This window comes from Symphalangus syndactylus, chromosome 10 (genome assembly GCF_028878055.3).
Source record: "Symphalangus syndactylus isolate Jambi chromosome 10, NHGRI_mSymSyn1-v2.1_pri, whole genome shotgun sequence".
Classification (NCBI taxonomy): Eukaryota; Metazoa; Chordata; class Mammalia; order Primates; family Hylobatidae; genus Symphalangus; species Symphalangus syndactylus.
In genome coordinates, this window is record NC_072432.2 from 61,010,459 (window position 1) to 61,033,059 (window position 22,601).

At 39.9% G+C, this 22,601-nt stretch overlaps 1 non-coding gene across 1 annotated transcript; it reads left to right on the top strand.

Moving 5' to 3' along the window:
- The first annotated feature begins 777 nt into the window (after positions 1-777).
- LOC129492351 (U6 spliceosomal RNA) lies at positions 778-887 on the top strand. The gene has a single exon (XR_008660813.1). It is a non-coding gene; the product is annotated as a U6 spliceosomal RNA (small nuclear RNA).
- Positions 888-22,601: the final 21,714 nt, after the last annotated feature.

Below are 22,601 nucleotides of genomic sequence, written 5' to 3' on the forward strand. Positions count from 1 at the left end.
TGTCTCCTTTTACGAACCAGCCTTGGCAGTCAGATAGCATCTATATTAATTTCACACTGATGGTCTAGGAAATTACCACAAATTTCGGGATTTAAAACAACAAATGTTTATCATATTATAGTTTTGGAGGTCAGAAGTTCGAAATGGGTCTCACTGGGCTAAAATCAAGGTGTCAGCAGGGCTGCAGTCCTTCTGAAGGCTCTAGAGAGTATTCATTTTCCTGCCTTTTCCAGCATCTAGAGGCCACCTGCGTTCCTTGGCTTGTGGCCCTTCTTCCATCTTTAAAGCCGGCATCATGGCATCTCCAGATCTCTCTTGACTGTGACTCTTCTGCCTCCCACTTCGAACTATAAGGACTTTAGTGATTATATTGGGCCCACCTGAATAGTCCAGTATAGTCTCACCATCTCAAGGTCAGCTGGTGCTTGCTTCAGCATCACATATATTAAAATTGGTTTTTTTTGGCTGGTTGTTTTTTGTGTGGGGGTTGGTTTTGTTTGTTGTTTGTTTGTTTTGAGATGGAGTCTTGCTCTGTCACCCAGGCTGGAGTGCAGTGGCACGATCTCGGCTCACTGCAACCTCTGCCTCTTGGGTTCAAGGGATTCTCCTGCCTCAGCCTCCCAAGTAGCTGGGATTATAGGTGTGCACCACCACGCCCAGCTAATTTTTGTATTTTTGGCAGAGACGGGGTTTTGCCCTCTTGGCCAGGCTGGTCTTGAACTCCTGACTTCAGGTGATCTGCCTGCTTCAGCCTCTCAAAGTACTGAGATTACAGGCGTAAACCACTACGCCTGGCCACATATATTAAAATTGGAATGTTACAGAGAAGATTAGCATGGCCCCCATGCAAGGATGACAGGCAAATTTGTGAAGTGTTCCATATTTTTAAGAAAAAGAAAAGTTTGGGCATGGTGGCTTGTGTCTGTAATCCCTGCACTTTGGGAGGCCGAGGTGGGAGGATTCCCTGAGCCCAGAGGTTCTAGACCAACCTGGGCAACATGGCAAGACGTTTTCTCAACAAAAATTTTAAAAATTAGCCAGGCATGGTGGCATGCACCTGTAGTCTCAGCTTGGGAGGCTGAGGTGGGAGTATCACTTGAGTCCAGGTCAAGGTTGCAGTGAGCCATGTTCATGCCACTGCACTCTAGGTTGGGTGACAGAGAAAGACCCTGTCTCAAAAAAAAAAAAAAAAAAAAAAAAGAAAAGAAAAGAAAAAAGGTCAACAGATTTGCAACCTTAATTCCATCTTGCTATATTATATAACATATTCACAGGTGGTGAGGAATAGGATGTGGACATTTTTGAGGGACCTTTATTCTGTCAACTACAACATCCTTTCAGCCACAGTCACATCTACTCAGGTTCAAAGAGAGGGAACATAGATTCCACTTCTTAATGAAAGATGTGTCAATCACCTTATAACAAGAGCATGTGGGATAGGAGATACTGTGATGACTATCTCTGGAAAATAGTCTTTTACATTCACAAACACAAAAAATCTGGAAAAATCCCATAATATTTTTTATTAATAAACTGCCTGACATATGGCTATACAACTTTTTACCAATATTTTTGGCTGTATACTCTCTGATCACCTCTTCATATGATAATAATATATTAACATAATTTTCTAAAGAGAATTTTTTTTAATTTAGTTTTTCCTTTAACATGGCTAATCACATTTTGTTTTTAAAAAATTGTTGCTGTTTTAAAATGTTTATTTCAGTTTTATAATTCATTATTAATACCATAGTATATGTTATGGTTGATATCAGATTTGGGAAAATCTTTACCAAGCTTTTTCTGCGTACAAGCTAGAAAAAATCCAGGATACCAGTGAAAACGGATAGACTGATTATTTAGCTTCTCATCTGTTTCTTCATTGCAGAAGCATATTTTGAGGTTTATGTCATCTTTGTCAATGTCAGTATTTTGTATCAAATCAGCAAGAAATTTCTATATTTTATAGGATTTTATGATTCCTTCCTCTTAATAGAGTATCAAACAATCCAAGAGTTTATCCATTACTTCTAAAAAGTTCTCTTTTCCTTCTAAGGAAGCACGGGTTTTAGAATGATCCGGAAAAAAGTGGTACACATAGTTTGCTTCTTGGTATCTGAACAAGAAGCAAATATCATCATGCAATTTTTATCACTTTTATCTTATATTCCGTAAACTTTTTATGTAAATTTTCTCTTAGTTCTTCAATAAAAGCACTTTTAGATAACAAAACAGAGCACCTTTCTTATATCCAAATTAGGTTTTTATAATTTCTCATTGTTTTAGTGGAACAATCCAAAATGTGTTTTTAAATTTTAGTTAATTGATATGTTCTCAACTCAACTTCCCCTTAGATCCCCAAAATGCTGGTAGACACTCAAGCACCTCTAAATTCAAGGGAAAGTGATACAATGAAATTTGACATGGAGAAAGATAGCGGCCTTAACTGATTGTAATTAAAATCACTTAGTTTCACAAAACTCAAAAAAATATATATGTGAACTATATCAGTCAGGGTTCTCCAGAGAAACAAAGCCAATAGAATATATGTAGATATAGTCATGCATAGCAAAATGATGTTTCGATCAGTAACACACCATATATACAACAGTGGTTCCATAATATTATAACATTGTATTTTTACCGTAGCTTTTATATGCTTAGATATGTTTAAATACACAAATATTTACCATCGTGTTAGAGTTATCTACAGTATTTGGTACAGTAACATGCTGCAAAGATTTGTAGCCTAGGAACAGTAGGTTATACCATATAGCTTAGGTGTGTAGTAAGCTATAGTACCAAAATTTGTGTAAGTACACTCTATGAAGTTTACGCAATAATGAAATTGCCCAATGATGCATTTCTCAAAACTTATCTTTATCATTAAGCAATGCATGACTGTATATAGAAGGAGATTTATAATGAGGGATTGGCTTATGCAATTATGGAGGCTGAGAAATCCCACAATCTACTCTCTGCAAGCTGGAGGCCCATGAAACCAGGTGGCACAGTTCCAGTACAAGGCCCAAAGGCCTGAGAAGCAGGGAAACCAGTAGTGTTAAGTCGCAGCCCAAGTCCAAAGGCCTGAGAATCAGGAGCACCAATATCCAAGGCAGGAGAAGATGAATGTCCCAGCTCAAACAGCAAGGGCAAATTCACCCTTCTCCTCTGCCGTTTTGTTCGAATCAGGCTTTCAGCATAGTGGATAATGCCCACCCACATTGGTGAGGGTGGTCTTCTTTACCAGTCTACTGATCCAAATGCCCTTCTCTTCTGGAAATGCTTTCACAGATACACCCCAAAATGTGTTTTACCAGCTACCTGGGCATCCCTTAGTTCAGTCAAGTTGACATAAAATTAACCATCACATGAACACTCTGCTAGGGCCACTCCTAAGAACTTGGAGAGAGTCTGTGCAAATGAGGGCCCCTGAAGCTAAATTTCATTAGCTTTATAATAATCTATATGTAGTAATCATTAATGAAGTTGTCAAGCACTGTATTCAGTGATTTACATGTCCTGACATAACTTTAATGCCTGTAACACACACGAGTGGTAAGTACCATCACACAGACCCAGAAATAGAGTCCCAGGGAGTTTATGTAGCTTGATCCCACAGCTAGACTGTGGTGGAATCAGTGTTCAAACCTAGACAATCTGACTCTAGTATCCACACTCTTAACCACTATTTTACAGTGACATAGTTACTATGTTACATAGATCAAGCCTAGTGACTATGTTACATAGATCAAGCCTGTATCTGAATTGTTTTATTTTCCTTCTTCTCGAATACCAGGAAGAAGATCTATTTGGCTGTGTTTCCTACTAAGTTCACTCAAAATGGCTGCATCAGTAGTTTAGGTTAGTTTAAGCACAGGCAATTTGGATTGGGTGTTTTATTATGAAATTTAATCACTGGTCACTTGCATACGTGTGTGCGTGTGTGTGTGTTTCCTTTGTTTTTTGTTTTTCTTCAATAGAAAGCAAATATGCTTTTGAGAAATCTTAGACTTATCTCTGTCAAATTAATCTGAAAAGAAACTGTCTAGACAGATCAGGCCTACCAAGATCAACTACCCTTACCCTAGAGTTTTGAATTAACATGTTTCTTAAGAAAAGCCAGCCAGTTGTTTCAACACAGTCCCACCACTCAAATCTCAGGAAAGCCAGCAGGGGAAGAAAAATGAGGCTCCTTCTTTTCTGCCCGGGGGGAGATGTCTAAAGATTTGAGACATCATGTGAGTGTGTTGTGTCAGTAGTTTGCAAATGTTTAGGGGCCAGAAAGAAATTGTGCTATGTTCCTATTTCTCCTGATAAGGACTATATTGCAGACATGTGGGTTCTTTTCCACCTTACGACGAGGAAGTGTTTTTAAAGTCTTTATAACAGAAGATGGCAATCAGGAAATACTCTGTTGATTCTACCATTATTAGCACAGCTGCATACCCTCATTCTAAGAGGAAGTCAAGGCCCTCTGATAACTCACTGCTAAAAATAGCAGGTTTGAGGTTTACAGCCTGTGCTGGATTCTAGGAGGTAGAGATGGTAAGGGGTGGACAAAAAGAGGACATAGAAAAGAAACTTCTTTAGAAATGTGCCAGAAGTTACCAATTTATTGTGCTTATTGTGTTATGCAATGTTGGTTAAGTTTTTATGATGGACATAAATAATATACTATCTCAGGATCTTGTATTTAAACAGGACAGAAACATATTGACTCATTCTGCATGAAGATTAGCTTCCAAGAATATTCAGGTTTCTGTAGCCATGTGTCTTATAAATGCAGCATTTTCAAATCTTCATTGCTTCTTTTGTTCAGTTCAATAAAAGTTGTCTGGGCAGTTATCTATTCCAGGCACAGTGGAGGAAACAGTAGATACAAAATGACTATGGTTTAGACTCTACCCTCAGAGAGCTCAGAGCCTAATGGGAGAGAACAGAATTGACAAATCACAATACTGTTAAGCAAGTTTTGCAACAATAGCAGTGTGTAGAAAGGATAGCAGCAAAACAGGGAGAGAATAGTTATCTCAGGAGAGAGAGATTTCACTGTGTGACTGTCTTCTCCTTTCAACTCAGAATGTTACGTACATTTTTAAGAATGAGCAGCTCTGCACAAGAACAGATTAACAACATCTAAGCAACTCAAGAGTACACGTGGGTAGAACTTCCACCTTCAGGATGTCCTTTTGACACTGGTGCTTCTGGCATATTTGTGAAACCCATTATCCTAACTAAAACTACTTCAAGTTATACTTTTGACTTATCTAGGCTAAGTGAGATTATTGCCATTTCCCTGTAAGTGTTACTTACTTTACTTTATTTCTTCTTCTTTTTTTTTTTTTTTTTTTAAACAGATCTTCACTCTTGTTGCCCAGGCTGGAGTGCAATGGCGCGATCTCAGCTCACTGCAACCTCCTCCTCCTAGGTTCAAGTGATTCTCTATCCTCAGCCTCCGGAATAGAGACCAGAAGAATGTACATTACCACAACAACATTAGTTGTATTAGATTGTTTGCTTCCAGGTAATTTTGTTTTTCTTTTTCCACATTTATTTTCCACATAGAATAATAAATCCTTAAGTGGTCTATTTTACTTCAGAGTAACTACATCTTTCATACTTTTTTGTTTTTTTGAGATGGAGTCTCGCTCTGTCGCCCAGGCTGGAGTGCAATGGCGCTATCTCAGCACTGCAACCTCCACCTCCCAGGTTCACGCCATTCTCCTGCCTCAGTCTCCCAAGTAGCTAGGACTACAGGCACCCACCACCATGCCCGGCTAATTTTTTTGTATTTTTAGTAGAGACGGGGTTTCACCATGTTAGCCAGGATGGTCTCAATCTCCTGACCTCGTGATGCCCCCGCCTCGGCCTCCCAAAGTGCTGGGATTACCAGGTGTGAGCCACCGCTCCTGGCCAGGGTTACTTATTTTAATCATGAAAGTAATAACAGCACATTACAGAAAATGTGGAAAAAGAAAAACAAAATCACCTGTAACCAAACTATCTAATACAACTAATGTTATTGTGGTGATGTACATTCTTGTGGTCTCTTTTCTGATATATATATATATATATATATATATATACTTATATCTGATATATAAATATATATTTATATCGGATATATAAATATATATATATTTATATCGGATATATATTTACATCTGATATATAAATATATATATTTACATCTGATATATATATATTTAATTGTATTGTAAAATACACAAGCAAGAGAGTATACACATGTTCAATGTAAAGACCATCAATAAAGGCTGGGCATGGTAGCTCACACCTGTAATCCCAGTACTCTGGGAGGCCAAGGAGGGAGGTTCACTTGAGGCCAGGAGTTCAAGACCAGCCTGAGCAACATAGACAGAACTCATCTCTACAAAACTGTTTTTAATTTGCAAGCATGGTGGTGCATACCTGTAGTCCTAGCTACTCAGGAGGCTGAGGCAGGAGTTGAAGGCTGTAGTAAGTTATGTTCGAGCCACTGCACTCTGGCCTGGGCAACAAAGCAGAACCCTCTCTCTATAAATAAACAAATACCATAAATAAAACAAGTAATCATGTATCCACTACCAAAGTTAATCAATAGAATATAATCTGAAACCTCGAGATGCTCTTCCTGGATCACATCCCCTACTCTCTCTCTCCGAAAGTAACCCTACTACCAAATATTCAGTTAATCATTCCCTTCCTTTTAAAAATAGATTATCTGTATCCCTAAATAATATATTGTTTAGGTTTTAAACTTTATATAAATGAAATCACACTGAGTATATTTTTCTGTGACTTTTTTTTTCAACTTTGTGTTTGAGCTTCATCCATGTTTGCCTATAGCCATAGCAAATTTTATTGCCATATAATTCCATTGTATAAAAATACTATAGTCTGGCCAGTTGTGATGACTCATGCCCATAATCCCAGCCCTTTGGAAGTCTGAGGCAGGAGGGATCACTTGGGGCCAGGAGTTCAAGACCAGCCTAAGCAAAATAGTGAGACCCTCCCCATCTCTAGAAAAATTTGTTTATAATGTTCCGTATGTTTCACTGGTAACATTTTATTTATATTCTTAATTTCTTTTTTTAAATAGCTTACATTTATTTTAATGTTTAATATTAGAAGTGTTTGAGATCTTTATTTAGAAATGTGGTGATTTTTTGTGACAAGAAATATGCTGTAGAAACTTAACTCTTTTTTATATCAATTGGCCTATGGTAAAATTCTTTTTATTATACATCATTTCCCTTAAAGTTGAAGTTTCCAAGAATCTATCAATGACATTAAATAAGAACTTATTGTATAGCTAAAATATAAACATTAAAATAGAAAAAAGAAAATACATTCCATGCAATTTTAATCAGTTAACTACACAACTTTTAGGGTGGGCAAAATATGAAGTTTTTTTGTGTGTGTGTCTTTTTTTAAATTTGTATAAGTGTATGGGATACAAGTGTAATTTTGTTGCATGCATAGATTGTATAATGGTGAAATCAGGGCTTCTGGGATATCCATCACCTGAGTAATATACATTGTACCCATTAAAAGTAATTTCTCATTATTCACCCCCTCCCACCCACTCCCCCTCTCCAGTTATGTTGTTAATTTCATTAAACAAAAATGAAGTGTCTGGACCCTGTAAAGCCTGAATAATCTGGATAATTATGAAATCTACATTTCATTTTGTACTATACAGACTTTAACTTCACAATAAATACACGTATCCCAGACCTCGGCTGTCTAATAGTTAAAAGATCTTGAAACCTGGAATCAGCACACTTGGCTTTTTGTTCTGGCCCTGACATCTGCTAGCTGAGTGACCCCTGAAAGCCCCCTCCCCCGCATTCATAAAAATAAGCGGTGGCCCACGCTTGTAATCCCAGCACTTTGGGAGGCCGAGGCGGGCGGATCACGAGGTCAGGAGATCGAGACCACAGTGAAACCCCGTCTCTACTAAAAATACAAAAAAGTTAGCCGGGCGTGGTGGCGGGCGCCTGTAGTCCCAGCTACTCGGAGAGGCTGAGGCAGGAGAATGGCGTGAACCCGGGAGGCGGAGCTTGCAGTGAGCCGAGATCGCGCCACTGCACTCCAGCCTGGGTGACAGAGCGAGACTCCGTCTCAAAAAAAAAAAAAAAAAAAAAAATAAGATTATAACTACTGACTATCTCACAAGACTGTCTGGGAAGATTAAGTGAAAGAATGTATGTAAACACAATTAGTAAACCATAAAATACTAAGCAAATGTAAATTATTATCTTGGGTTCAAATTTCAGCTTTACTATTTTATCTCTGTATGACTTATATGGCAAGCTACTTAGTTTTTCAAAGCCCGTTTCCTTACCTGAAAAATGGCAGTTTTATAAGGATTAAATGAGACAATAGAGAGGGAGAGAGCTTAAGTGCAACATAGTTTGTGATAAGGCCTTGGTAAGAGTAACTAGTATTTCTTATTGTCATTTATCTTGTTACCCATATGAAAGAAAACATTGCTTTAAGTTGTTCTTCCAATAATTTAACAGTTTATTCCAAACTATTCACATGATCAATAACCCGTGCTTAGAAGAGACCTGAATTGGATAGCATACAAGCTAGGGCAAAGGAGCAGAGCTTTTCTCTGTACAGTGCTAACTGGCCAATATGAAAACTAAACCTTGTCCTTATTAGGTAATTGGATGAACCAACCTGGACACAAACTATATAAACAAATTTTGCATACCAAGAATGTTGTTGCCAAGCCCAAGGATCAGCATCAATAAAATCGGATGAATAGTACCTTCATAAAATGTTTGGATAAGAATTAACATTGCCTGTTTTTTCTTACAAGGACATTTCAGTAATGACCTATTTCTTTCTCTTTGCTTTTGTTTTTATATTGCCCTGTCCTTGCAAATCTGAACTCTGTGCCCATTTCTACAACAGATGGCTTTGGCTGTTGCCACCCAGCTGTCTTTTCCTTTTTTGTTCTGAGAGGTAAACAAAGTGGGTCATCATGGAGGAAAGCTATGTGCTACCTCTCACAGGCTTAATTCGATTTCCCCTACAGCCCTTGAGGTCAGAAATCTCCAACCTGTTTATGACCCAAATTCAGATCTGCAATGTGCCCAGGAAGCCTGACAGCTGTGTGGGCAATTCTGGCTCCAAATTATGCTAACCTTCCTGTGATTCCATTTAAGACAAAACGAAACAAAACAAAATGAAAACCTCAGGTGATACTCAATTGAAAAGTATAATTTTTTTTGGTGAATTATAGTATGCAGCATATTGAGCAATAATAATGTAAACCAAGCAGTTATTGTTTTATTTCCTTATAAGTGTAGAGTGCTGTATGTTCTCAGAAGCCACTGAACTATGGTAACTTCTGATCTTATCCCAACTAGTTGCACAAGTACTGGGAATCAAACACCTGTTTATTTGTTAATGCAACTGAAGGAACTTGATCATTAGGTTTCAATGACTCTAAAATATGCACTGAAATTCTATTTCACACCAAACTGCATTTTCTTTCATATACGGGTTTGTTGTGATAATCAATTTCCTATTTATAAGAAACAGTATGATTCGTATACTTTGTCTTACTGGGTTTTCTTTCTTTTTTTTCTTTTTCTTTTTTTTTGGAGGTAGAGTTTCACTCTGTCACCCAGGCTAGAGTGGCATGGTCTCAGCTCACTGAAACCTCTACCTCCTGGGTTCAAGCAATTCTCCTACCTCAGCCTCCCTAGTAACTGGGATTACAGGCACCCACCACCATGCCCAGCTAATTTTTTGTATTTTTAGTAGAGATGGGGTTTCCCCTTGTTGCCCAGGCTGGGCTCAAACTCCCGACCTCAGGTGATCTGCCCACCTCAGCCTCCCAAAGTGCTGAGATTACAGGCATGAGCTACCATGCCTGGCCTACTTTGCCTTAGTGTTAATAATTCATTGTTTTTATTCTCAGGAAACAATGTAAACTCTGTATGAATACTGTCAGTCAATTTTTGAGTTTTAGGAATTGCATGTGGTGTCATTAAATGACTTAGCATTCTTTCAGGGTGCAAGACAATCAATTAAATGCATTACATTGCACTGTATCCTAGTATAGGACATATAATATTAGCATACACACTATACGTTAATTACAGATTCCAAACACTCCAACTTTCCCTGGGAAGAGTATTTTCCCCACTGCCCAAAGGTAGCTAGGCACAGGGCCAGTGTCCAAATGCAGCTGATGCTCTCTTGGTTGTATATCAGCTGTTACTGTACCATTTCTGGAAGAGTTTTCTAAAACAGCACAAGAATATTGGTGAGGAGAAAAACATTCACTTCACTTAATAAGCAACTATTGTGTGGCAGGCCCCAGAATGGACGCTTCATAAAAACAACAACAAAAAAGATACTGCCCCTTTCCATTCTAGTCAAAAGGCAAACACATAAGTAGGTCATTCAAGTAAAACATAGTAAATGCTATGACAGAGCTAAGCACAGGGCCATGGGAATATAGAGGAAGAGCTAGAAGTATCTTTCCTAAATTTCAGACTCACTAATCCAACAGCCTGCTAGATGTCATTAACTTTTCAATGCATTAAAAGTAGAACTCAGAAATCGTGCCATCCAAATAACTGTAGCAGATGCTGCAGGTGCCCTGTTCAGTTTCTCTCTGGCCTCCAGAGTCTATTCCTCCTATATGTGAGAACAGCCCTCAGCCAGTAACTGAGTGGGTGGATACATAAGGCAGCTCTCTCCTTACTCGGGTGGGATAACTCAGAGGCAGGAGAATTCTGTTGCATGTTCTGCAGTGGTCCCGTTGAATCTTTACCCATTGAGGACCATTATGGTAAAAATGGGTCAAGTGGAAGCCCCTGGAAATTCCTGCCCTTGCTCAAGACCAGCCTGGGCAATATAGTGAGATCCCTACATCTACAAAGAAATTATTTTTAATTAATCAGGCATGGTGGTGTGCACCTGTAGTCCCAGCTACTCAGGAGGCTGATGTGGGAGGATCACTTGAGCCCAGGAGGTCAAGGCTGCAGTGAGCCATGTTCACACCGCTGCCCTCCAGCCTGGGTGACAGAGTGAGGCCTCATCTCAAAAAATGAAAAAAGATAACTGGATTCTCATATCTACTTCTGCATTTATGCTGTTGTGATATGTGTTTTTATTTCAACATATGAAGAAAATCTGGCCCCACACAGATAGTGTTAGAAAACGGAGAAATGGCCCTTTTCACAAGATGTCGCTGAAGGTGAAGAAGGAAGCTCCTGCCCCTTCTAAAGCCAAAGCCAAAGCAAAGGCTTTGAAGGCCAAGAAAGCAGCGCTGTGAGGCATCCACAGCCACAAAAAAAGAAGATCCACACATCATCCTCCTTCTGACAGCCCAAATCACTGCTACTCTGGAGGCAGCCCCAATATCCTTGGAAGAGCACCCCCAGGAGATACAAGCTTGACCACTCTGCCATCATCAAGTTCCCACTGACCACTGACTCCACCATGAAGAAGCTAGAGGACAACAATACCCTTGTGTTCACTGTGGATGAACCACAATGAAAGTTCACAAGCATCACCTCAAACAGTCTGTAAAGAAGCTCTGTCATGGCCAAAGTCAACATCCTGATCTTGCCTGATGGCGAGAAGAAGGCATATATTCAGCTGGCTCCTGATTGCAGTGCTTTGGATGTTGCCAACAGAATTGGGATCATCTAAACTGATTATGGCTGGCTAATTCTAAATATATGTATATTCTTCTTTGTCTTCTTCTTTTTTTTTTTTTTGAGATGAAGTCTCGCTCTTGATCCCCAGGCTAGAGTGTAATGGCACAATCTTGGCTCACTGCAACCTCTGCCTCCTGGGTTCAAGCGATTCTCATGCCTCAGCCTCCCGAGTAGCTGAGATTACAGGTGCCTACCACCACGCCTGGCTAATTTTTGTATTTTTCAGTAGAGACAGGGTTTCACCATGTTGGCCAGGCTGGTCTCGAACTCCTGACCTCAGGTGATCAGCCCACCTCAGCCTCCCAAAGTGCTGGGATTACAGGTGTGAGCCACTGCGCCCAGCCTAAATATATATATCTTTACACCAGAAAAAAAAAAAAAAAGAACGAAAGAAAAGGGAAGAATGGTATTTTTAATGGCCTTTTCAGATAATTGTGGAAATTTTTCTTTGACAAATTAAAACTCAAAAAGTAGTAGTTACTTAAAGGTTAATTATAATGTGGAATCTGAAACCATACAGTGAACTTTAATAACCCTGTTACAAAGAGATCCACTGGTCTATCTTGCATTGCATTTTGAGTGGCTCTTTTTGCTCATGCATTGTTTTACAACATAAGACTTTACAAAGTCATCTCAAATATATTGGTTCACTGAGCTGTACAGATCTTCCACACGTTGACATACTTCATTAGATAATATAAAAAATTATATCCACTAATATCACCACTGATCTCAACAGCAAAGTGTTAAAGATATTGACAAACTATCAAGCTCTTAGTGGTGGGTACAAGTTCTCCAAAATTCTAATTTTCACTCAAATTTTAACATTGGCAATAAATACTATATTATTTCAAGTTTTTTTCCTTGAAGTGACAGGCTCACTTCATGTACTTTTGAGATGACGTCTGCCAAATACTCAAGTCTCAACAGCCAATTTTTCTGCCAGCCATTCTCCCAAATAAAAATAATATTCTGTGAAAGCAGCAGCTAGTTCAGCTTGTGTCTCAAACAATTGCAAAAGTGCTTTTCCTGGCGACAGCTATTGTATGACCATACGTAGCAGACACGCGTTATGCAGACTTCCTGTTTTTTTTTGTTGTTGTTTTTTTTTTTGAGATGGAGTTTTGCTCTTGTTGCCCAGGCTGGAGTGTAGTGGCATGATCTCAGCTCACTGCAACCTCTGCCTCCCGAGTTCAAGCAATTCTCCTGCCTCAGCCTCCTGAGTAGCTGGGATTACAGGCATGCACCACCAAGCCCAGCTAATTTTTTGTATTTTTAGTAGAGACGGGGTTTTATCATGTTGGACAGGCTGGTCTCAAACTCATGACCTCAGGTGATCCAACCCCCCCCGGCCTCCCCAGACTTTCCATTTTTTTACATAGAATATTTTTAAATGTGTAACCAAGGTCGAGATTTATAAAATCAATAATTTTATGGCTCCATCATGGATATTGCTTTTTTTTTCTTTCTTTCTTTCTTTCTACTTAAAAAACAATCTTTTTGCCTTAGGCGAGCAGATCACCTGAGGTCAGGAGTTTGAGACCAGCCTGGCCAACATGGTGAAATCCTATCTCTACCAAAAATACAAAAATTAGCCAGGCATGCTGGCGGGTGCCTATAATCCCAGCTACTCGGGAGGCTGAGGTGCAATAATCGCTTGAACCTGGGAGCTGGAGGTTGCAGTGAATTGAAATCACACTGCACTCCAGCCTGGGCGACAGAGCAAGACTCTGTCTCAAGAAAAAAAAAAAGTTGTTGCTTTGGCTTACAATTATTTATTTATTTATTTATTTTATTCTTATAGGACCTTTCTTCTGCTTAGAAATCAAGGACATTCTATTTTTGTGTGTGAGACAGACTCTTTCTCTGTTGCCCAGGCTGGAGTGCAGTGGCGTGATCTCAGCTCACTGCAACCTCCACCTCTAGGGTTCAAGCAATTCTCCTGCCTCAGCCTCCCAAGTAGCTGGTATTACCGGCGCATGCCACCACACTCAGCTGATTTTTGTATTTTTAGTAGAGACGGGGTTTTGCCATGTCGGCCAGGCTGGTCTTGAACTCTTTACCTCAGGTGATCAACCACCTCGGCCTTCCAAAGTGCTGGGATTACAGACAGTCACGGCGCCTTGCCAAGCACATTCTTAAAACTTTGTTTTTACTGCTACTGCACTAGTGACAAAATACAATGACTTCTAGTATGGTCTGGTTCCACTGCCTTGAGTCGTACTCAGATGCCAGATTTTTTTTTTTTTTTTTTTAAGAGACAGGGTCAGTCTCACTGTCTTCCCCAGGCTGGTCCCAAACTACTGGGCTCAAGTGATCCTCCCACCTTGGCCTCCCAAAGTGCTGAGATTACAGGTGTGAGCCACCATGCCTGGCCAATGCCAGCAATTTTAACCACCATTTATTTACACCATTAGTACAAAGGTCAATGAAGTTAAACAGTAAAAAATCATACCATCTTAGTATTATAGTAAAAATAATTTTGACCTCAGAATAATTTTGACTCCAGAAAGGATCTCCCCAAACTCACATAGACCACTCAAAACTGCTGCACATGACAAATGAAAAAATACCAGGCCACAGTGGTCTTCTGAAAAATTTGCATGTGAGTCAGGACCACATAAATGTGAAAGATTGGACCTTTCTCTCCTTTTCTAGAAAGAGATTTCCCCAGATCACTATGCTGGATACAAAAAGGAAAATAAGAAAGGAAAGAAAGGAAGAAAGGAGGATTTATTGAACGTTATATTAAACAAAACACTCATGTCGATGGTCCCTCCTGGGGAGGTAGCACTCAGCTGCCATGATCTATCATGAGACCATATGGACCCTCCATAACACCCACCATCCGCATCATCTCCTAGCCATGACTTTGGACTGAAGACATTCAATATAATGGCTCATAGAAACCAGGATATTATGAGGACATTAATGCAAGAGCTCTTCCAAAACAGATACTATCTAGAGAAATCAGACTCTTTCTCTTCAAAGTTTAAAAGAGCAAATATAAAAAAGAATCAGCCAGATGTAGATGACACACAAGCTGAGTGGAGAAAAAACACTTAGAGAAAATGAGGGTAGTCTGAGCTATGACGGGTCATCAGCACACAAAAGTTGTAAGATGAAACTATAAGAAGGAGACATGGCTGGGCACAGTAGCTCATGTCTGTAATCCCTAGCAATTTGAGAGGCCAAGAGAGGCCAATGGCCTGAACCCAGAAGTCTTCAAGACCAGCCTGGGAAACATGGAAAAACACTGTCTCAAAAAAAAAGGCGAGAGAGAGAGAGAGAGACACAATGAGTAAGAAAAAACAGAAACAATGAGGTAGAGAAAAGAGACTGAATAGAGGGTGGACAGGAGAGGCAGAAGAATAGAGGTGGAGACAAAGAAGAACCAACCCACTGTAATTGTTAATTGTGGAGGGTCAGCAAACTTTTGCTACTGAATGATTAGCTAGAAAATTCAGGGCTTACAGGCTGGGTGCCACAGCTCACACCTGCAATCCCAGTGCTTTGGGAGGCCAAGGCAAGAGGATGGCTTGAAGTTGAAGTCAGGAGTTTGAGACCAGCTAATATGTATATATACATATACGCACATACACACACACATATATATACACATACACATATACATATACATATACGTATACATTGAGCTGGGCATAGTGGCATGCACCTGTAGTCTCAGCTACTGAGGAAGCTGAGGTAGGAGGATTGCTTGAGCCCAGGATTGGAGGCTGCAGTGAGCTGTGATTGGGCTAGTGCACTTCAGCCTGGGTGACATCATCTCAAAAAAAAAAAAAAAAAAAAGAAAGTAAAATTAGGGCTTAGAATTGCAATGCCAGGCCTTAGCTCGTAGCTGAGATTCTTTTTGTCTATGTATATCTAAAAACCCACTATTAAAAAACAAAACAAAACAAAAACTTGAGTGAGCCTCTGTTCTTTGTATCCAATGGCAGCTAAATCATATTTACTGGGAAAGGCAACCTGCCAGGTGCTTTCACATCACTATCTCAGTTTTAAACTGTTATTTTTCAATTTAAGCATATGTACCGATAATGGCTGCAAACATCAGGCACGATGGGAGATAACAAAGTTGACATGGTTTTTATGTTCCATAATCCATATGGAGGCCACAAGCCCAAGGGAACTGTGTAGCTGAAGAATTTGTCGATTTTTCCTCCTCTTTCAAAAAGAGAAAAGGAATTGAACTTCATAGCATTAGGGTGATAAAGACGAGAAAATGGTGTATCTAGTTGGGAGCCTCTTAGTTACAAAAACCAAATCCAGTTGAATTAAGTGAAGCAAACAAGGAGAATTTATGATATGACTGCAGGGGTATCTGATGGAAGCATAAGAGACATGTGGGCCTCAGAAAGAGCCACGCCTGATGTCCTCTGTGCCTCCCATTTGTGTTTGTCTCTATGTAACCATCACATTCTTCTGTCCATGCACCCCAGCTTACTCTGTTTCCCTGTCTGCCTGGCAGAATAAGGCCACACACAAGTGTGTAGATTACTGGTCTGTCTCACAGGGAAATTGAATCAATCTCCCTCCTTCTCTTTCTTCATCCTTTCCTCTACTCCTTATCCACCTGAGTTCCAAATTTGTAGAGTAAGTGCTCTGATTGGTCCAGCGTGGGTCAATAGTCACTCTTGGTACAATGAACTGCAGCTGTGAGGAAAAGTTAAGGAACCATCTTATATAAAATGGAAATGACGATGTGGTAGTGTGGGGTTGGGGAGGAGTTAGTCTTAGCACCATGGATCACCAGGTGCGGGTAGTTGAGTGGGGGGGTCCTTATTAGTTGGCTGATGCCAAGGGATGTCCACTACAAACCATGAACAATTTGTCTTCCCACATTAGGCAAAACAAGTCTTAAGTGATCCCAAATAGATGAGGCTCTCTCTCATGGCCTTGGGAAAAAAAATTCCAGATCTACCCCTTAGGCAGGCAGGTGGGCAGGCGGGTGGGCGGGCGGGTGGGCAGGCGAGCAGGCAAGCAGGCAAGCAGGAAAAAGTTAGCTTGCTGTTGCCTGGCAATAATATCAAAATGTGTTTGGATAAATCTCTTCCTTTTCAGATCTCTCACTGCCCAGTGCTTTATGCTTCTCAGAGCCCACTTTTGTCACCCCACCAAGGTCTGCCATACCCCACACAATACCCCATATTCCAGACCTGTTTCTTTCCTTTCACTCAAGCAAAATTTGTTACATGTCATAGTCTTTCTCTCCATTAAAACAGCTAGGAAAGAAACTTGTGTTACAGCTTTAATGGTCTGATATTTTTGACCATTCTAAATAAGATAAATGTTTACTAGACATAATTTTTTATTTTCAAGAAGTGGTTCTAATGGTAGCAGCCAACTTAAAAAAAAAGATAACATTAAGACAGGTTGTCAATCCCTACACTACTGACAATGCAAATCTTTTCCTATAAAATAAAGCACTTGGCCTTTCCTTCTGTTTTTATTCCAAACTGGCAGTCTTACGTTTTCCAGACCTACCTGGCAACTACTGTCTCTGTATTTTCACATTGTAGCCATCATACTGTGTTCTTTGCATAATAAATAACATTATAAACCAGATGCAAGACATGCAAAATCCTAAAGAGTCTGCATTTGTGCAACACCTTCCAATACTCTAGGCAATGAACAAATTCCATTTTTAATAAGCTCTCTGGGAACTTTCAAAGATGAGAGTTTTCTAAAATTTGCGGTTTGTGTTCTCTTAAGATGCAAATATACAAACCTCCAGTAAGAACTGTTTCCTAAAAAGGAAACATTGGTATTTACATGTATTTTAATATGTATTACTCATACTTTCAACTCCCTTTTCATTGAAGAGGTTGTAAATCATCCTAGAAACTGACCTACTTAATCTAAAATTCTGTCTGTAATTATAGCACAGTAACTAAGATGAGATTATAAATGATTCTGTTGGTCCCTCCAGCTCACTCTGTCAGCTGTAAAATCTGTACTCAGAAGATCTTAAGTTTTGAGTCTTTTTTATTTCCCACACGAAAAGGTAGTATGTGTTAGTGGTTAGGCTATGGACTCTGTAATGACCCGTAACCAGACTTCCTAGGTTTAAATCCTTCAGTCAGTAGTTGGAAGATTTTGGAAAACGCACTTAAGCTCTTTGTGCCTCAGTTTCCTCATCTGTAATACGGGGTTGATAATATTAGTTACTCATATGGTTACTGTGAACATTAAACAATAAGGCAAAGCTCTTAGAATAGCAGCTGGCCATACTAAGGGTTAGTTATTATTCTGCTAACTTGTAACCTCCATTGATTCTTAATTACTGCCCTGTCTTTATCTTTAAATAAGCAATCATCTCTCTTGCAGTTTGGGAGGAAAGACACATTTAGGAGATGGCTCTAATATTTTAATTTTGTCTCTAATCATTTAATCTAATATACTAACATTTAAGATGGTAATTGAATATTTATGCCTTAGCTAAAAAAGAGAGTTAAAGGGGAGAATATGATAGCTTGGAAAGAGACCAGCCTGCAAGACTAAAGAGAATGGCCAGGAGGAGGAGCCACCAGTAAGAAAATTTGCATTGATATTGTTCTTTATCATGCAGTCACAAACTCATTTGTTGAGATGCATGAATAAGGAACGCAATAGCTGAATCACACAACACCTTTTTAGAGCTTTACTAAGTATGATTGCCTATACTATAAGGCTATCAGTTTCCTTCTATAGAGTTTTTGTTTGTTTTTTTGTGGGACGGAGTTTCTCTCTGTCACCCAGGTGGGAGTGCAATGGCGCGATCTCAGCTCACTGCAACCTTCGCCTCCCCGGTTCAAGTGATTCTCCTGCCTCAGCGTCTCAAGTAGCTAGGATTACAGGCACCCACCACCACACCCAGCTAATTTTTGTATTTTTAGTAGACATGAGGTTTCACCATGTTGGCCAGGCTGGTCTCGAACTCCTGACCTCAGGTGATTCAACTGCCTCAGCCTCCCAAAGTGCTGGGATTCCACCTGTATATAGTTTTTATTCTATAATTCTGTAGGGACCATGGGGAGATGTTTTTTGAGTAAAATGGCTTTCAATGACCACACAATTGTGGGAAAGTGCTATCACACACATCACTCATGTAGTTACATATATATTTACCATTCTATTCTGAAAATCCATTCCCCGAAGAATATCCATTCCTCCAAGAAATATTAACTAAAAGGTCACATTGCAAACCTAGATTGTTCAAGTACTGGAAGTCCTAGCTAAAGCAACCAGTCAAGAAAAAGAAATAAAGGGCATCCAAATTGAAAAGGAAGAAATCAAATTATCCTTCTTTGCAGAGGATATGATCTTATATTTGGAAAAACCTAGAGACTCCACCAAAAAAACTATTATAACTAATAAATTCAGTAAAGGTGCAGGATACAAAATCAACATATAAAAAGCAATAGCATTTTTATACGCCAACAATGAACAATCTGAAAAAGAAATGAAAAAAGTAATCCAATTTACAATAGCCACACATAAAATTAAATACCTAGGAGTTAAACCAAATAAGTGAAAGATCTCTATAATGAAAACTATAAAACACTGATGAAATAAATTGATGAGAATGCCAAAAAAAGGAAAGATATTCCATTTTCATGGATTAAGAGAATCAATATTGTTAAAATGTCCATACTACCCAAAGCAATATATAGAGTCAATGCAGTCTCTATCAAAATACCAACGACATTCTTCACAGAAATAGGAAAAATAATCCTAAAGTTTATAAGGAATCACAAAAAAAAAAAAAAAAAATAGCCAAAGCTATCCTGAGCAAAAAGAACAAAACTGGAAGAATCACATTACCTGACTTCAAATTATACTACAGAGCTATAGTAACCAAAACAGCATGGTACTGGCATAAAAACAGACACATAGACCAATGGAACAGAACAGAGAACCCAGAAACAAATTCATACACCTACAGTAAACTTATTTTCCATGAAGGTGCGAAGAACATAGATTAGGGAAAGGACAGTCTCTTCAATAAATGGTGCTGGGAAAACTGGATACCTAAATGCAGAAGAATAAAACTAGACCCCTATCTCTTGCCATATACAAAAATCAAATCAAAATAGATTAAAGACTTAAATCTAGGACCTCAAACTATGAAACTACTAAGAGAAAACATTGGGAAAACTCTCCAATACATTGGTCTGGGCATATAGTTCTTGAGTAATACCCCATAAGCATAGACAACCAAAGCAAAAATGGACAAATGGTATCACAACAAGTTAAAAAGCCTCTGCACAGAAGTGGAAACAACAAAGAGACAACCAACAGAATGGAAGAAAATATCTGCAAACTACTAATCTGACAAGAGATTAATAACCAGAATGTATAAGGAGCTCAAACAACTCTATAGGAAAAAAAAAAAAACCTAATAATGTTATTTTAAAATGGGCGAAAGGGCTGGTCACGGTGGCTCACACCTGTAATCCCAGTACTTTGGGAGGCCAAGGCAGGTGGATCACGGGGTCAAGAGATGGAGACAATCCTGGCCAATGTGGTGAAACCCTGTCTCTACTAAAAATACAACAATTAGCCGAGCATGGTGACGTGCACCTGTAGTCCCAGCTATTCGAGACGCTGAGGCAGAAGAATTACTTGAACCCGGGAGACAGTTTGCAGTGAGCCGAGATCCTGCCACTGCACTCCAGCCTGGTGACAAAGCAACATTCCATCTCAGAAAAACAAAAAAAAAGGCAAAAGATCTGAATAGACATCTCTCAAAAGAAGACATAAAAATGGCAAACGGGTATGTGAAAAGGTGCTCAACATCATTGATCGTCAGATAAAATGGCTTATATACAAAAGACAGGCAATAACAAATGTTAGCGAGGATGTGGAGAAAAGGGAACAAACCATTGTACACTGTTGGTGGGAATATTAATTAGTACAGTCACTATAGAGAACAGTGTGGAGGTTTTTCAAAAAATGAAAAATAGAGCTACCCTACAATCCAGCAATTCCTCTGCTAGGTATATACCCAAAAGAAAGGAAATCAGGATATCGAAGAGATATCTGTACTGTCATGTTTAGTGCAGTACTGTTCACCATAGCCGAGATTTGGAAGCAACCTAAGTGTCCATCAACAGACAAATGAATAAAGAAAAATGTGGTACACAATGGAGTACTATTCAGCCATAAAGAATTATGAGATCCTGTCATTTGCAGCAACATGGATGGAACTGGGGGATCATTATATTAAGTGAAATAAGCCAGGCGCAGAAAGACAAATTTTACATGTTCTCACTTATATGTGGGAGCTAAAAATTATAACAATTGAACTCATGGAGCTAGACAGTAGAAGGACGGTTTCTAGAGGCTGGCAAGGGTTAGTGGGGGTGGGTAGGGAGTGGGGATGGTTAATGAGTACAAAAACATAGAAAGAATAAGACCCGGGCCGGATGCAGTGGCTCATGCCTGTAATCCCAGCACTTTGGGAGGCCAAGGTGGGCGGATCACGAGGTCAGGAGATTGAGACCATCCTGGCTAACACGGTGAAACCCCGTCTCTACTAAAAATACAAAAAATTAGCCGGGCATGGTGGCGGGCACCTGTAGTCCCAGCTACTCGGGAGGCTGAGGCAGGAGAGTGGTGTGAACCCAGGAGGTAGAGCTTGCAGTGAGCCAAAATGCCACCGCTGTACTCCAGCCTAGGTGACAGAGTGAGACTCCATCTCAGAAAAAAAAAAAAAAAAAAAAAGACCTAGTATTTGATAGCACAACACAGTGACTATAGTCAATAATAATTTAATTGTATATTTTAAAATAACTAAAAGTGTAATTGGGTTGTTTGTAACACAAAGGATAAGCGCTTGAGGGTATGGTTACCCCATTTACTTTGACGTGATTATGCTGCGTTGCATGCCTGTATCGAAGTATCTAATGTACCCCATAAATATATAAACCTAGTACATACCCACAAAAATTAAAAAGAAAAAAGTTTTAAAAACTGGATTGCTCAGTCTTTAGAAGAAAAGATAGAGAAGGTGTGAGATAGCTCAAACATGTTAAATGTCCTTTAGATAATAGTGATACAGAACAGCTGGGTTCCTGGCTAAACGTCCCCCCCCACCCCACCCCCAAGCTGGGAACCTCAGCCCTAGGTGAAAACAGCTGACCCTGATACAAAAGGGCTGGGCTCCCAGCTAAACCCCACCCTCAAGCCTGGAACCTCGGCCCTAAGTGAAAACAGCTGACCCTGATACATAAGGGCTGGGCTCCCAGCTAAACTCCACCCTCAAGCCTGGAACCTCAGCCCTAAGTGGAAGCAGCTGACCCCATTTCTCCACCCAATTGACTGTCTTTTCAGCCCACCCTGTCCCCTACCCTGTGCCAGTAAAACCAGACCAGCTGGCAGGAAAAAAAAGAAGAAAAGAGCAACACAAGCAGTTGACCCTCAGGGATACAAGCTGCTGAGAGGCGAGCAGAGAAGCAGCAACTGAGCATTAGAGACTACGGATAAATGTGGCTAGCTTCAGATGGTGTGACTTCAGAGGGGAGCCCAGCCAGAGACAGCTGGGCTTCAGGGAAAGATCACCTTCTTCCCGCACCATCCCCATTCCAGCTCCCCCTCCACCCACCAAGAGCCACTTCCGCTGCTCAATAAAGTCTTCCACATTCATCATCCTTCACATAGTTCATGTGACCTGATTCTTCCTGGACACTGAACAAGAACTCAGGTGTCAAAAATGGCAGGTGCAGGAGGCTGTCACCCTGACCCTTCACTGAGCTGTTAACACTTAGACGTTCATGGACTGCAGGCTGAGTGAAATAAGCCACTCTAGTTCCTGCCCACAAAGGGGTCAAGGAGATCAAGGAAACATCCTGTCTCAATAGGAAATATTGGGGCATATAAAAACTTTTACAGACCTGTTACAGA